The following is a 12919-nucleotide window of genomic DNA, read 5'->3' on the forward strand; positions in this document are numbered from 1 at the left end:
AATTACCTCCCTCTTTTTCAAAATTCTTTTAACTAACTAATTGTTTTAAATTTTAATTTTAATTTTAATTCTTCTCTCCAATTTTCGAAAATTACTAACAATTTTTCAAAATTTATTTTCGAATTCTCTCCCTCTCATCTTCTTCTATTTATTTATTTAATTACTAACACTTTTCTTCATCTCAAGAATCTGAACCTATCTTCACGCTTGTGTTTGGATTCTTACTTTTTTCCTTCTTCTATTCCTTTCTTCTTCTACTAACATAAAGGAATCTCTCTACTGTGGTAAAGAGGATCCCTATTATTATTTTATGTTCCCTTTTCTCTTTCATATGAGCAGGAGCAAGGACAAGAATATTCTTGTTGAAGCAGATCCTGAACCTGAAAGGACTCTGAAGACGAAACTAAGAGAAGCTAAATTACAACAATCCAGAGACAACCTTACAGAAACTTTCGAAAAAGAAAAGGAGATGGCAGCCGAAAATAATAATGCAAGGAGGATGCTTGGTGATTACACTACACCTACTTCCAAGTTTGATGAAAGAAGCATCTCAATCCCTGCCATTGGAGCAAACAATTTTGAGCTAAAACCTCAACTAGTTGCTCTACTGCAACAGAACTGCATGTTCCATGGACTTCCATCAGAAGATCCCTACCAGTTTTTAACTGAGTTCTTGCAGATCTGTGAGACTGTTAAGACGAATGGAGTAGATCCTGAAGTTTACAGGCTCATGCTTTTCCCTTTTGCTGTAAGAGACAGAGCTAGAACATGGTTGAACTCACAACCTAAAGATAGCCTGGATTCTTGGGATAAGCTGGTCGCGGCCTTCTTGGCTAAGTTCTTTCCTCCTCAAAATCTGAGCAAGCTTAGAGTGGATGTTCAGACTTTCAAACAAAAAGATGGTGAATCCCTCTATGAAGCTTGGGAAAGATACAAGCAGATGACCAAAAGGTGTCCTTCTGACATGCTTTCAGAGTGGACCATTCTGGATATATTCTATTATGGTCTATCTGAATTCTCTAAGATGTCACTGGACTATTCTGCAGGTGGATCAATTCACCTAAAGAAAATGGCTGTAGAAGCCCAAGAACTCATTGACATGGTTGCAAATAACCAATTCATGTACACTTCTGAGAGGAATTCCGTGAGTAATGGGACGCCTCAAAGGAAGGGAGTTCTTGAAATTGATGCCCTGAATGCCATATTGGCTCAGAACAAAATATTGACTCAACAAGTCAACATGATTTCTCAAAGTCTGAATGGATGGTAAAATGCATCCAACGGTACTAAAGAGGCATCTTCTGAAGAAGAAGCTTATGATCCTGAGAACCCTGCAATAGCAGAGGTAAATTATATGGGTGAATCTTATGGAAACACCTATAATTCATCATGGAGAAATCATCCAAATTTCTCATGGAAGGATCAACAAAAGCCTCAACAAGGCTTTAATAATGGTGGAAGAAATATGCTCAGCAATAGCAAGCCTTATTCATCATCTTCTCAGCAACAGACAGAGAATTCTGAGTAGAGCACCTCTAACTTAGCAAACTTAGTCTCTGATCTGTCTAAGGCCACTTTAATTTTCATGAGTGAAACAAGGTCCTCCATTAGAAATCTAGAGGCACAAGTGGGCCAGTTGAGTAAGAAAATCACTGAAACTCCTCCTAGTACTCTCCCAAGCAACACTGAAGAGAATCCAAAAAGAGAGTGCAAGTCCATTGACATAATCAACATGGCCGAACCTAGAGAGGAAGGAGAGGACGTGAATCCCAATGAGGAAGACCTCATGGGATGTCTCTCAAGCAAGAAGGAGTTCCCTATTGAGGACCTAAAGGAATCTAAGGCTCATATAGAGACCATAGAGATTCTATTAAACCTCCTTCTGCCATTCATGAGCTCTGAACTATTCTTCCTCTGAAGAGGATGAAGATGTAACTGGAGAGCAAGTTGCTCAATATCTAGGAGCCATCATGAAGCTGAATGCCAAATTGTTTGGTAATGAGACATGGGAAGGTGAACCTCCCTTGCTCATTAATGAACTAGATAAATAGATTCAGCAAACTTTACCTCAAAAGAGACAAGATCCTGGCAAATTCTTAATACCATGTACCATAGGCACCATGACCTTTGAGAAGGCTTTATGTGACCTAGGGTCAAGCATAAATCTTATGCCACTCTCTGTAAAGGAGAAGCTGGGGATCATTGAGGTACAGCCTGCCATATTCTCATTGCAAATGGCAAACAAGTCAGTAAGACAAGCTTATGGATTGGTAGAGGACGTGTTAATGAAGGTTGAAGGCCTTTACATCCCTGCTGATTTCATAATCTTAGACACTAGGAAGGAGGAGGATGAATGCATCATCCTTGGAAGATCTTTCCTAGCCACAACAGGAGCTGTGATAGATGTTAACAGAGGAGAATTAGTCCTTCAATTGAATGGGGACTACCTTGTGTTTAAGACCCAAAGGTGTTCTTCTTTAATAATGGAGAGAAAGCATGAAAAGCTTCTCTCAGTACAGAGTCAAACAGAGCCCCCACAATCAAACTCTAAGTTTGGTGTTGGGAGGCCACAGCCAAACTCTAAGTTTGGTGTTGAATCCCCACATCCAAACTCTAAGTTTGGTGTTGGGAGTCTACAACATTGACCTAATCACCTGTGAGGCTCCATGAGAGCCCACTGTCAAGCTATTTGACATTAAAGAAGTGCTTATTGGGAGGCAACCCAATTTTTATTTATCTAATCTTATTTTTAATTTTTCTTTATGTTTTATTAGGTTCATGATCATGTGGAGTCATAAAATAAATACTAAAATTAAAAACAAAATCAAAAAATAGCAGAAGAAAAAGCACACCCTGGAGGAAGGACTTACTGGCGTTTAAACGCTAGTAAGGAACATCTGGCTGGCGTTCAACACCAGAACAGAGCATGGATCTGGCGTTGAACGCCAGAAACAAGCAGCATCCTGGCGTTCAGATGCCAGGAATACACCCTGAGGAGAGCTGGCGTTGAACACCAGAAACAAGCATGGAACTGGCATTCAACGCCAGAAACATGCTGCAAATGGGCGTTGAACGCCCACAACAAGCATGAAGCTGGCGTTCAATGCCAGAAACAAGCATCAATCTGGCGTTGAACACCAGGATTGCATGCAGAGGGCGTTTTACACGCCTCATTGGTGCAGGAATGTAAATCCTTGACACCTTAGGATCTGTAGACCCCACAGGATCATCTCAGGATCTGTGGACCCCACAGGATCCCCACCTACCTCAACTCACCTTCTTTCTCTCACACCTCAATCACTCTCCCCCATCACCTATTCACCACTCACATCTCTTTCCCCACCCAATCCCACCCATATGGCCGAAACATACACATCTCTCCCTTTCCTCTATATCTTCTTCTTCTTCCATTCTTTCTTCTTTTGCTCGAGGGCGAGCAACATTCTAAGTTTGGTGTGGTAAAAGCATAGCTTTTTTTGTTTTTCCATAACCATTGATGGCACCTAAGGCCAGAGAAACCTCAAAAAAAAGAGAGAAAAGGGAAGATAAAAGCTTCCACCTCTGAGTCATGGGAGATGGAGAGATTCATCTCAATGGTCCATAGCTCAGTAGTAGAGCATTTGACTGCACATCAAGAGAGCATGAGAAATTCCCTCATCAAGAAATCCCTGAGATACCTCAATGGATACATTTTCCTCCACACAATTATTGGGAGCAACTAAGGATAGGAGCACCAAAATCACTAGGGATCAAGCAACAGAGGCAAGGAAGAGACATAGAGGAGCTTAAAAAGCACCATTGGTCCTTCAAAAAGGCGCCACCCTCACTAAGGTGGACTCATTCCTTGTTCTTATTATCTCTGTTTTTCGATTTTTATGCTTCATGTTTGTCTATGTTTGTGTCTTTATTACATGATCATTAGTATTTAGTAAACTATGTCTTAAGGCTATGAATAATTCCATGAATCCTTCACCTTTCTTAAATAAAAAATGTTTTTAATTAAAAAGAACAAGAAGTACATGAATTTCGAAATTGTCCTTGAAATTAATTTAATTATATTGATGTGGTGACAATATTTTTGTTTTCTGAATGAATGCTTGAACGGTGCATAATTTTGATCTTGTTGTTTATGAATGTTAAAATTATTGGCTCTTGAAAGAATGATGAACAAAGAGAAATGTTACTGATAATCTAAAAAATCATAAATTTGATCCTTGAAGCAAGAAAAAGCAGTGAATAGCAAAAGCTTGCGAAAAAAAAGAGAAAAAAAGTGGCAAACAAATAGAAAGAAAAAGAAAAAGCAAGCAGAAAAAGCCAATAGCCCTTAAAACCAAAAGGCAAGGGTAAAAAGGATCCAAGGCTTTGAGCATCAATGGATAGGAGGGCCCAAGGAAATAAAATCCAGGCCTAAGCGGCTAAATCAAGCTGTCCCTAACCATGTGCTTGTGGCATGCAGGTCCAAGTGAAAAGCTTGAGACTGAGTGGTTAAAGTCGTGATCCAAAGCAAAAAGAGTGTGCTTAAGAGCTCTGGACACCTCTAATTGGGGACTTTAGCAAAGCTGAGTCACAATCTGAAAAGGTTCACCCAGTTATGTGTCTGTGGCATTTATGTATCCGGTGGTAATACTGGAAAACAAAGTGCTTAGGGCCACGGCCAAGACTCATAAAAGTAGCTGTGTTCAAGAATCAACAAACTTAACTAGGAGAATCAATAACACTATCTGAAATTCTAAGTTCCTATAGATGCCAACCATTCTAAACTTCAAAGGATAAAGTGAGATGCCAAAACTGTTCAGAAGCAAAAAGCTACAAGTCCCGCTCATCTAATTAGAACTAATATTCATTGATATTCTGAGATTTATAGTATGTTCTCTTCTTTTTATCCTATTTGATTTTCAGTTGCTTAGGGACAAGCAACAATTTAAGTTTGGCGTTGTGATGAGCGGATAATTTATATGCTTTTTGGCATTGTTTTTAGGTAATTTTTAGTAGGATCTAGCTACTTTTAGGGATGTTTTCATTAGTTTTTATGCTAAATTCACATTTCTAGACTTTACTATGAGTTTGGGTATTTTTCTGTGATTTCAAGTATTTTCTGGCTAAAATTGAGGGACCTGAGCAAAACTTTGGTAAGAAGGCTGACAAAGGACTGCTGATGCTGTTGGATTCTGACCTCCCTGCACTCGAAATGGATTTTCTGGAGCTACAGAACTCCAAATGGCGCGCTCTCAACGGAAATTGAAAGTATACATCCAGAGATTTCCAGCAATATATAATAGTCCATACTTTGTTTGAGATTAGACGACACAAACTGGCGCTCAACGCCAGTTTCATGCTGCATTCTGGAGTCAAATGCCAGAAACACGTCACGAACTAGAGTTGAATGCCAAAAACACGTTACAACTTGGCGTTTAACTCCAAAAGAAGACTCTGCACATGTAAAGCTCAAGCTCAGCCCAAGCACACACCAAGTGGGCCCTAGAAGTGGATTTCTGCATCAATTACTTACTTTTGTAAACCCTAGTAGCTAGTCTAGTATAAATAGGACATTTTATTATTGTATTAGACGTCTTTGACCATTCGGTCTTTTGACCATTGGTCCTTCTCCCTATTTTCGAATTTATATCACATTTTGGGGGCTGGCCATTCAGCCATGCCTAGACCACCATCACTTATGTATTTTCAACGGTGGAGTTTCTGCACACCATAGATTAAGGGTGTGGAGCTCTGCTGTACCTCGAGTTTCAATGCAATAACTACTATTTTCTATTCAATTCAGTTTATTCCTGTTCTAAGATATTCGTTGCACTTCACCATGACGAATGTGATGATCCGTGACACTCATCATCATTCTCACCTATGAACGCGTGACTGACAACCACTTCCATTCTACCTTAGACTGGGCGCATATCTCTTGGATTCCTTAATCAGAATCTTTGTGGTATAAGCTAGAATTGATGGCGGCATTCATGAGAATCCAAAAAGTCTAAACCTTGTCTGTGGTATTCCGAGTAGGATTCAGGGATTGAATGACTGTGACGAGCTTCAAACTCGCAATTGTTGGGCGTGATGACAAACGCAAAAGAATCAATGGATTCTATTCCGACATGATCGAGAACCGACAGATGATTAGCCGTGCTGTGACAGAGCATTTGGACCATTTTCACTAAGAGGATGGGATGTAGCCATTGACAACGGTGATGCCCTACATACAGCTTGCCATGAAAAGGAGTAAGAAGGGTTGAAGGAAGGCAGTAGGAAAGCAGAGATCCAACAGGGACAAAGCATCTCCATACACTTATTTGAAATTCTCACCAATGATTTACATAAGTATTTCTATCTTTATTTTCTGTTTATTTATTATTATTATTCGAAAACTCCATAACCATTTATTATCCACCTAACTGAGATTTACAAGATGACCATAGCTTGCTTCATACCAACAATCTCCGTGGGATCGACCCATACTCACGTAAGGTTTATTACTTGGACGACCCAGTGCACTTGCTGGTTAGTTGTGCGAAGTTGTGAAGTTATGTTTGGACCATGGTATCATGCACCAAGTTTTTGGCACCATTACCAGGGAGAGAACGAACATGAATGCCATTATCATAAATCACAATTTTTCCTATCATGCTGCTTATGAGTTTCATTCCAAAGTTCTAGTCAACCGCAAATTGTATTCCTCTTATGTGGTTTCTTTGGAAAATCTGTTTGAAAAAGGTGTTGATATGTCTACTCTCTTTGATAAAATCAAATGGACTCCTTGATGAATTCACATTTTATGATATTTATTTACTCTAATTTGGTGGATTTTATCAACTTTTCTTGCATTTAATCATTGAAATAGCATAGTTTTATAATTTCTCCCTAAATTGTGCTTGAAAGTGAAAACATGCATTTTAAGCTTTATAATTGATCAATTTTATTCACTTTAATTTCATTTGATGCCTTGATGTGTTTGTTGAGTAATTCTAGGCTTACAAGGCAGGTATGGATTGAAGAAGTGCAAGGAAAGCATGCAAAATGGGAGAATTCAAGAAATGAAGAATTTTGTAAAGCTGCCAATCCTGACCTCTCTGTACTAAATTGGTCATAACTTGAGCTACTTAGATTTAAATGAACCGGTTTCAGCGGCATTGGAAAGCTAACGTCTGGGGTTTCAAAATGATATACAATTTGCTATAGTGGACATAAGTCTAAGTGTGCGTACGCACACAATTTGTACATACACACAAGTCAGAAAATAGCAAGTGTGCGTACGCACACACTTGTGCGTACACACAAGTCCTGGCACGTGAGCTCATTAATTGCAAATCGCTGAGGGCGATTTCTGGGCCTCCAAAACCCAATCCAACTCATTTTTGAAGCTATTTCAAGCCAAATTGAAGAGGTATGAATGGGGGGAGCACTTAGGTTTAGGTTTTTACATGTCTTTGCTTAGTTTTTCTAGAGAGAGAAGCTCCCCCTTCTCTCTACAATTAGGGTTTTTAGTCTACTTTCTCTTTAATTTCAGCATTTAATTCTTGTTTTAATATAGTTTCATTTATGTTTCTTGCTCTCTTGTCTTGATCATCTTCATTTCTTTTGTTAATTTCTCAATTTTGCCAATTTTATATTTATGAACACTCTTGTTACTTTTAATTTTATTTAATGCAATTTTGATGTTTTATGTTTCCTTAATGCTTATTTGAGTTGTTATTTTCATTTTCTTGCGTGTTGGTAGTTAGATTTTATTTTTAATGCAATTTAATGTTATTTTATTTCCATGCACACCAAGTGTTTGATAAAATGCTTGGCCTAGTCTTTACTTAGTTTTTCTTAACTTTTGGCTTGAAATTGAAGACTTTGGTGATCCTTGAGTCATTGATGTCCATTCTTGTTTGATATATTAGAGTAGTTAGTTGATTTGGTTTCCATTGACTCTATGTGACCCTTAGTATTGACATAGGACTTATGGATTGAAATCAACTATGCCTACTTGACTTATCCTCAATGTAAGGTTGACTAAGTAGGATTAACTCTTCATAATCATCATGTGTTTGTGGTCAATGTCTAGGATAGGTAACCTTAACTCTAAATTACTTGCCAAGAGGTTTTCTTTCCTTACATTTAATTGCTTTGACTTTTATTGCTTTGATGTTTATTTTCTTGCATGTTTAGTTTTCACACTTTTGGTTGAGAAATTGGGTGTTTGGGTGAAATTGAGTTGTGGATGTCCATTCCGCATTGTGTGAGGATTGATAATTGGTTTGGTTTCCCTTGACACTAAGTGACCCATAGTGTTGACTTAGGACTTAGGATTGGAATCAATTGTGTCCTTTTGACTAATTCTCAATTAGGATTGACTAATTGGGATAAATTCCACACAATTGCCATGTTTATGGTCCACAACTAGGATAGGAATCCTTAATTCCCCAATTATCACCAAGAGTCCTTTTTAGCACTTAATTTCCATTTTCATTGCTTTTAATTGATTTCCTTTAATTTCTTGCTATTTACATTGCTTGCCTCTCTTTTGCATTCCCGATCCCCCATTTCCTTCATGGCCAATAATGAACACTTAATTGCAACTCCAAGGGAGAACGACCCGAGGTCGAATTACTCTCGATCTCAGTTATTATAATTTGAATTTAAAACATTTGATTTGGAAATTAATTGTTGGTCTAGACTATACTTTCAACGATGGAATTCTATTTTTTGAAAATCTAGATCGACGATAAATTCATCTTATCACTCCTCTACTAAAGATCCGCAAGCCAGTTTACCCAAATCTAGTTTGCGAATTCTATGCGAACATGATGTACCATGATAGAACAATCCACTCATATGTCAAGAAGGTACACCTATCTCTAAATAGATAGACCATCAGTGCTGCACTAGAAATTGAAGATGATGGACTGACAGCATATATGACAGGGAAGTGGGACTCTCAATTTGGAATCTCTTATCAGATTGCTCTCACTCATGTTTGTGAAAACTTCTTTGCACTGGATGTGACAGTTTTGACTCATAAGGCTCTTGGTCCTGTAAGAGAATTACTTCACCGCATCATTAACCATATTTTGATGCCTCAGACCGAATTCTATCAGAGGGTAACAGTTTGTGATACCCTAGTTTTATTTTCTATTCTCACTTCATCTCCTATTTCTTTTGCTTACTTGATGGCGCGTCATATGTGGAAATGTGTACGCAATGATAAAAAGGAAAACTTGCCTTATGGTATTTTTCTGTCATGCATTTTTGAATATTTCAATGTTGATGTGCTCAATGAACCTATAGAAAACAGAGTTTCAACTTTAAAAGTATGAGGGATTTCTGAAGCCATGAAAGGCAAGAAGGGAAAAAGCACTATTGCCTCAGATAATGAAACCGAATTTCATTCCTCAAAATCTTCCAAACTTTTCGACTCAATCAAAGATGTGCTGCAAGAATTCTCTCATATAACTCATCTGATGATCAAATCTTCCAAAGAGGCCAAAAAACAAGCTTATGAGAATGAGAAGGCCTGGACAAAGTGTCATGAGAGAATCAATTTGTTGATCAACAGCTTTAAAAAGGACATGGCTGATGCGGATGAAGACAACAAATTCCTTGGCTCAAATGTTAATCTTTCTAATGTTTTATTTATTCTTAACTGCTAGTACCTATGAACTCTGTTTCCTTTTCTTGCTTTCTCATTTTGGTATTTTGTAACTGTTAGTTGACTATACTTGGATACACTGGACTATTGTGTTGTGATAAAAATAAATATTCTCCTTCTTGGCATGTTGTTCTCATTTATTTTGCAGGACCCCATCGATGACAAAGGGGGAGGAAAGTTGAAAAAAATTGATTGAAAAACAGGGGTTGAAATCTGAATGATCAATGATTACCCTTGTGCTGGTGCTCCAAATTTCTATGGTTTATGGTTTATGCTATGATTTCTGGATTATGATATGATTTTTGCATTATCATGTTCTAATTTTGGTTGTGCTCTAATATTTTTCCTGAACTGCCATTTTTTATGAAGTTTTGTTGTTAACACTAAATCTCAGAAAATACTTCATAGAACATGAATTATTGTGATAGTTAGCAAAAATGTTACTTGGCAGAAAATAATTGTGAACATGATGATATAAAAATGCTGAATCTTGTTTATATGTTAGTACTCTAGCACACTGTGTTTTATTATCATGAGTAGAAAATTATTCAGATGATAACAAATCAAGTTTTAATTATCACTTCACTTCTGCTCAAAAATCAAGCTATTCAACATCTTTTAATACTCCATATGTTGAATACATTGTGGTTTTAAACTTGGTTTTAAGAATGTTACAAGTAATACTTCCTTTAATAAATTGGCACATATTAAGGGGGAGCTATGTAACAGATGGAAAGGGGGAGGATTCCAAACCTTCAAAGGGAGTACTCTTAATCCTTACTCATTTCAATTCAATTTTTTAATAATGTTTGTCATCAAGGGGGAGATTGATGAGTTTGGAAAACTCTAAAATTATTTTGATGATGATCAAACATTATTAAAAGTAATTAATTACAAAATTATTGAATTGTTAATTCACATTAGTTGATTAATAATTTTGTTATTGTGCAGATTTCTTTGGACCAAAAATCACATCAAGCCCAATGTAATATTTAGCCTTTGGTACAAAAGTGTTTAAAGATTTAAGGCTGAATTGCTTTGTGTTAGTTGGGCCAGAATTTATTGAGTTAGCCCAATTAATCTTTGTTATAAGACCAATGAAGGTTTGGTCCGAAAAATGAAAAAAAGAAAGAAAGCTAAGTGGCATGCTTTCCTCGAATGCCACTCCTCTCTTTGATGGATTCCAAATTCATTTAACTAGCTTTAATTGCCTTGGTAACATGAAAGAGAAAGTGCAAGTGATTTGATGGCATTAATTGACTTTACACGTTACAAGGCATGGGGGTTTTGGAAAGTGGAAACTTAACACATTTTAATTTCTTTCTTCAACTACATTGAAAGCTTTTTAATTTTCTCTCTCTTCTCTCTCTACTTTAGGTCACTTCTACGTCAGGAAGAAGGTTGAAAAAGTAAGCCATCAGAGGTAGAAACAGAGAAGCTATGGACAAGCAAAAGGCCAAGGTGATGATGGTTCTTGTAAAAGGAATATCTACAGTATGGCGTGGCTGAGATCTTTGCCACTTATGGTAAGATGTGGTGAAGAAGACTCAGGATCACCATGCCTAAAAATGGTGGAAGATCCAATTCGGTCAGAGAAGAAGATCCATTGGGTATGGCTCGTTTCTACTTTTTATCAACCATCACAAAAGGTAGCTACTGTAGCTACGTGAAGGAAGAAGCAGAAGTGGAGCAGATGAAGCTGTCAAGTATCAAGGACTCATCAAGGGTCAGGAATCCTTCTTGGGGAGCAAGTCAAGATGGAAGGTCCGTATTGATAAAGCTTAGTGAGAAGGGGTGAGAGAGAGGTAATTGCATGTTGGTTTTAGCTTTCTATTCCCTCTCTTCTCTCTCTGTCTGAACTGGTTTTTTTTATTGAAGAAGAAAAAGTTGGCTCTGCTGGAACGTTTTAACCTTGGAGGCTTTCTCTTCTAAAATAAGGGTGAATAACCAAGGCTTGAGGCAAGGAGAGAAAGCACAGAGTTCTCATAGCTACCTAAGCTAAAAGAAGTTCTTCTCCTTCAATGTGTTTTATTTTGTATTTTCTTTAAGTTTTGTCTGTCTTGAGTCTCATGGTGAAAAAGGCAAACAGTGTGAAGTTTGTAAGAAAAAGTCAGTGAGCAAAAAAAAGCAGAGTACACAAAATTAAAGAAAAAGCCATAGATGTCTTAGAGGTCCTTTGTACATCTGTGTTGTGTATCATGATTCTGTGGGAATTCCCTTGCAAGTTGGATTAGCACTTAGCAGTTGAAAGCTTGGTAGGTGACCAAGTCAAGTTCAGGATTGGAGATAGATTCTGGAGTTGTCCTGGATAGGAAGAGTAGTTTCTAGGGAGAATTGGTGTCTATAATCTGCAAGATTATAGTGAAATTCCATCATTTTTGTGATGGAAACTGGATGGAGGCTGCATTGCACTTAGCGGCTGAATCAGGATATTTCTTAGTGTGATTTTCTCTCTCCTCTACTCCATTTCTGTTTCTGCTGGATAGGAGACAAAACTGAAAAATATCTCTTGCCTGGTTACGAGACAAAAAGAAAATGTCTCTTGGCTAGGTACGAGACAAAAAGCAAAAATATCTCCTCAAAGCATTCTAAAAAGCAGCAAGTGTTACTAAGCAAAAAAGGGGCTAAGATTCACTTAGTTAGTCCCATATGTCCTTGCTACAACAATCATGAGGAATTTGTCTTCCACTGCATATGGGGTTGTTCGTTTGTTGTTGATTAATGGAGAATTGTTGATTTACCTCTACTAATATTCAAAGAAAAATCTTGAAAATGGTGGGAAAAAGTAACAGCGTTGATCAAACAAGGCGGCCCAAAAGTGAAACAAAGATTAATCAAAGCAACAAATCTTACCTAGCTCATCTAGAAGGCACAAAATGAGTTTATCTTGGCGAAAATCGCCAAGCTCCATCGCGGGTGGTAACAGCAGCTCGTGGAAAGTCCCTTAAAGAAATGCAAGTTTGAAGATGGCTTTTCCTTTCTTTCCTTTTATTTTAATTGTTTTATTTTCAATGTAATAAGGAACCACTTTGGAGGACCTCCAATTTGACGCTATGCTATGCTTGTAGTCCACCTATGGACCACCTATTTTATTTACAAGAAATAAAATCTATGTTTGCTTAAAAAAAGAAAGGTTTAGAATTTAGATAGAGTTAGAATTTAAAATTTAATATTTCCCTCAAAGTAAAAATATAACTTTTTTAAAAGAATAATTACTGTCTCTACTCACAAAAAATTAAAATGCTAACAAACTTACCGACGAAAAAATGAAATTGA

General features: G+C 37.4%; 1 non-coding gene across 1 annotated transcript; it reads right to left on the reverse strand.

Annotated features, from left to right (window-relative positions):
- Positions 1-862: 862 nt before the first annotated feature.
- Positions 863-970, reverse strand: LOC112799210 (small nucleolar RNA R71). The gene has a single exon (XR_003200786.1). It is a non-coding gene; the product is annotated as a small nucleolar RNA R71 (small nucleolar RNA).
- Positions 971-12919: the final 11949 nt, after the last annotated feature.

This window comes from Arachis hypogaea, chromosome 4 (assembly GCF_003086295.3).
Source record: "Arachis hypogaea cultivar Tifrunner chromosome 4, arahy.Tifrunner.gnm2.J5K5, whole genome shotgun sequence".
Classification (NCBI taxonomy): Eukaryota; Viridiplantae; Streptophyta; class Magnoliopsida; order Fabales; family Fabaceae; genus Arachis; species Arachis hypogaea.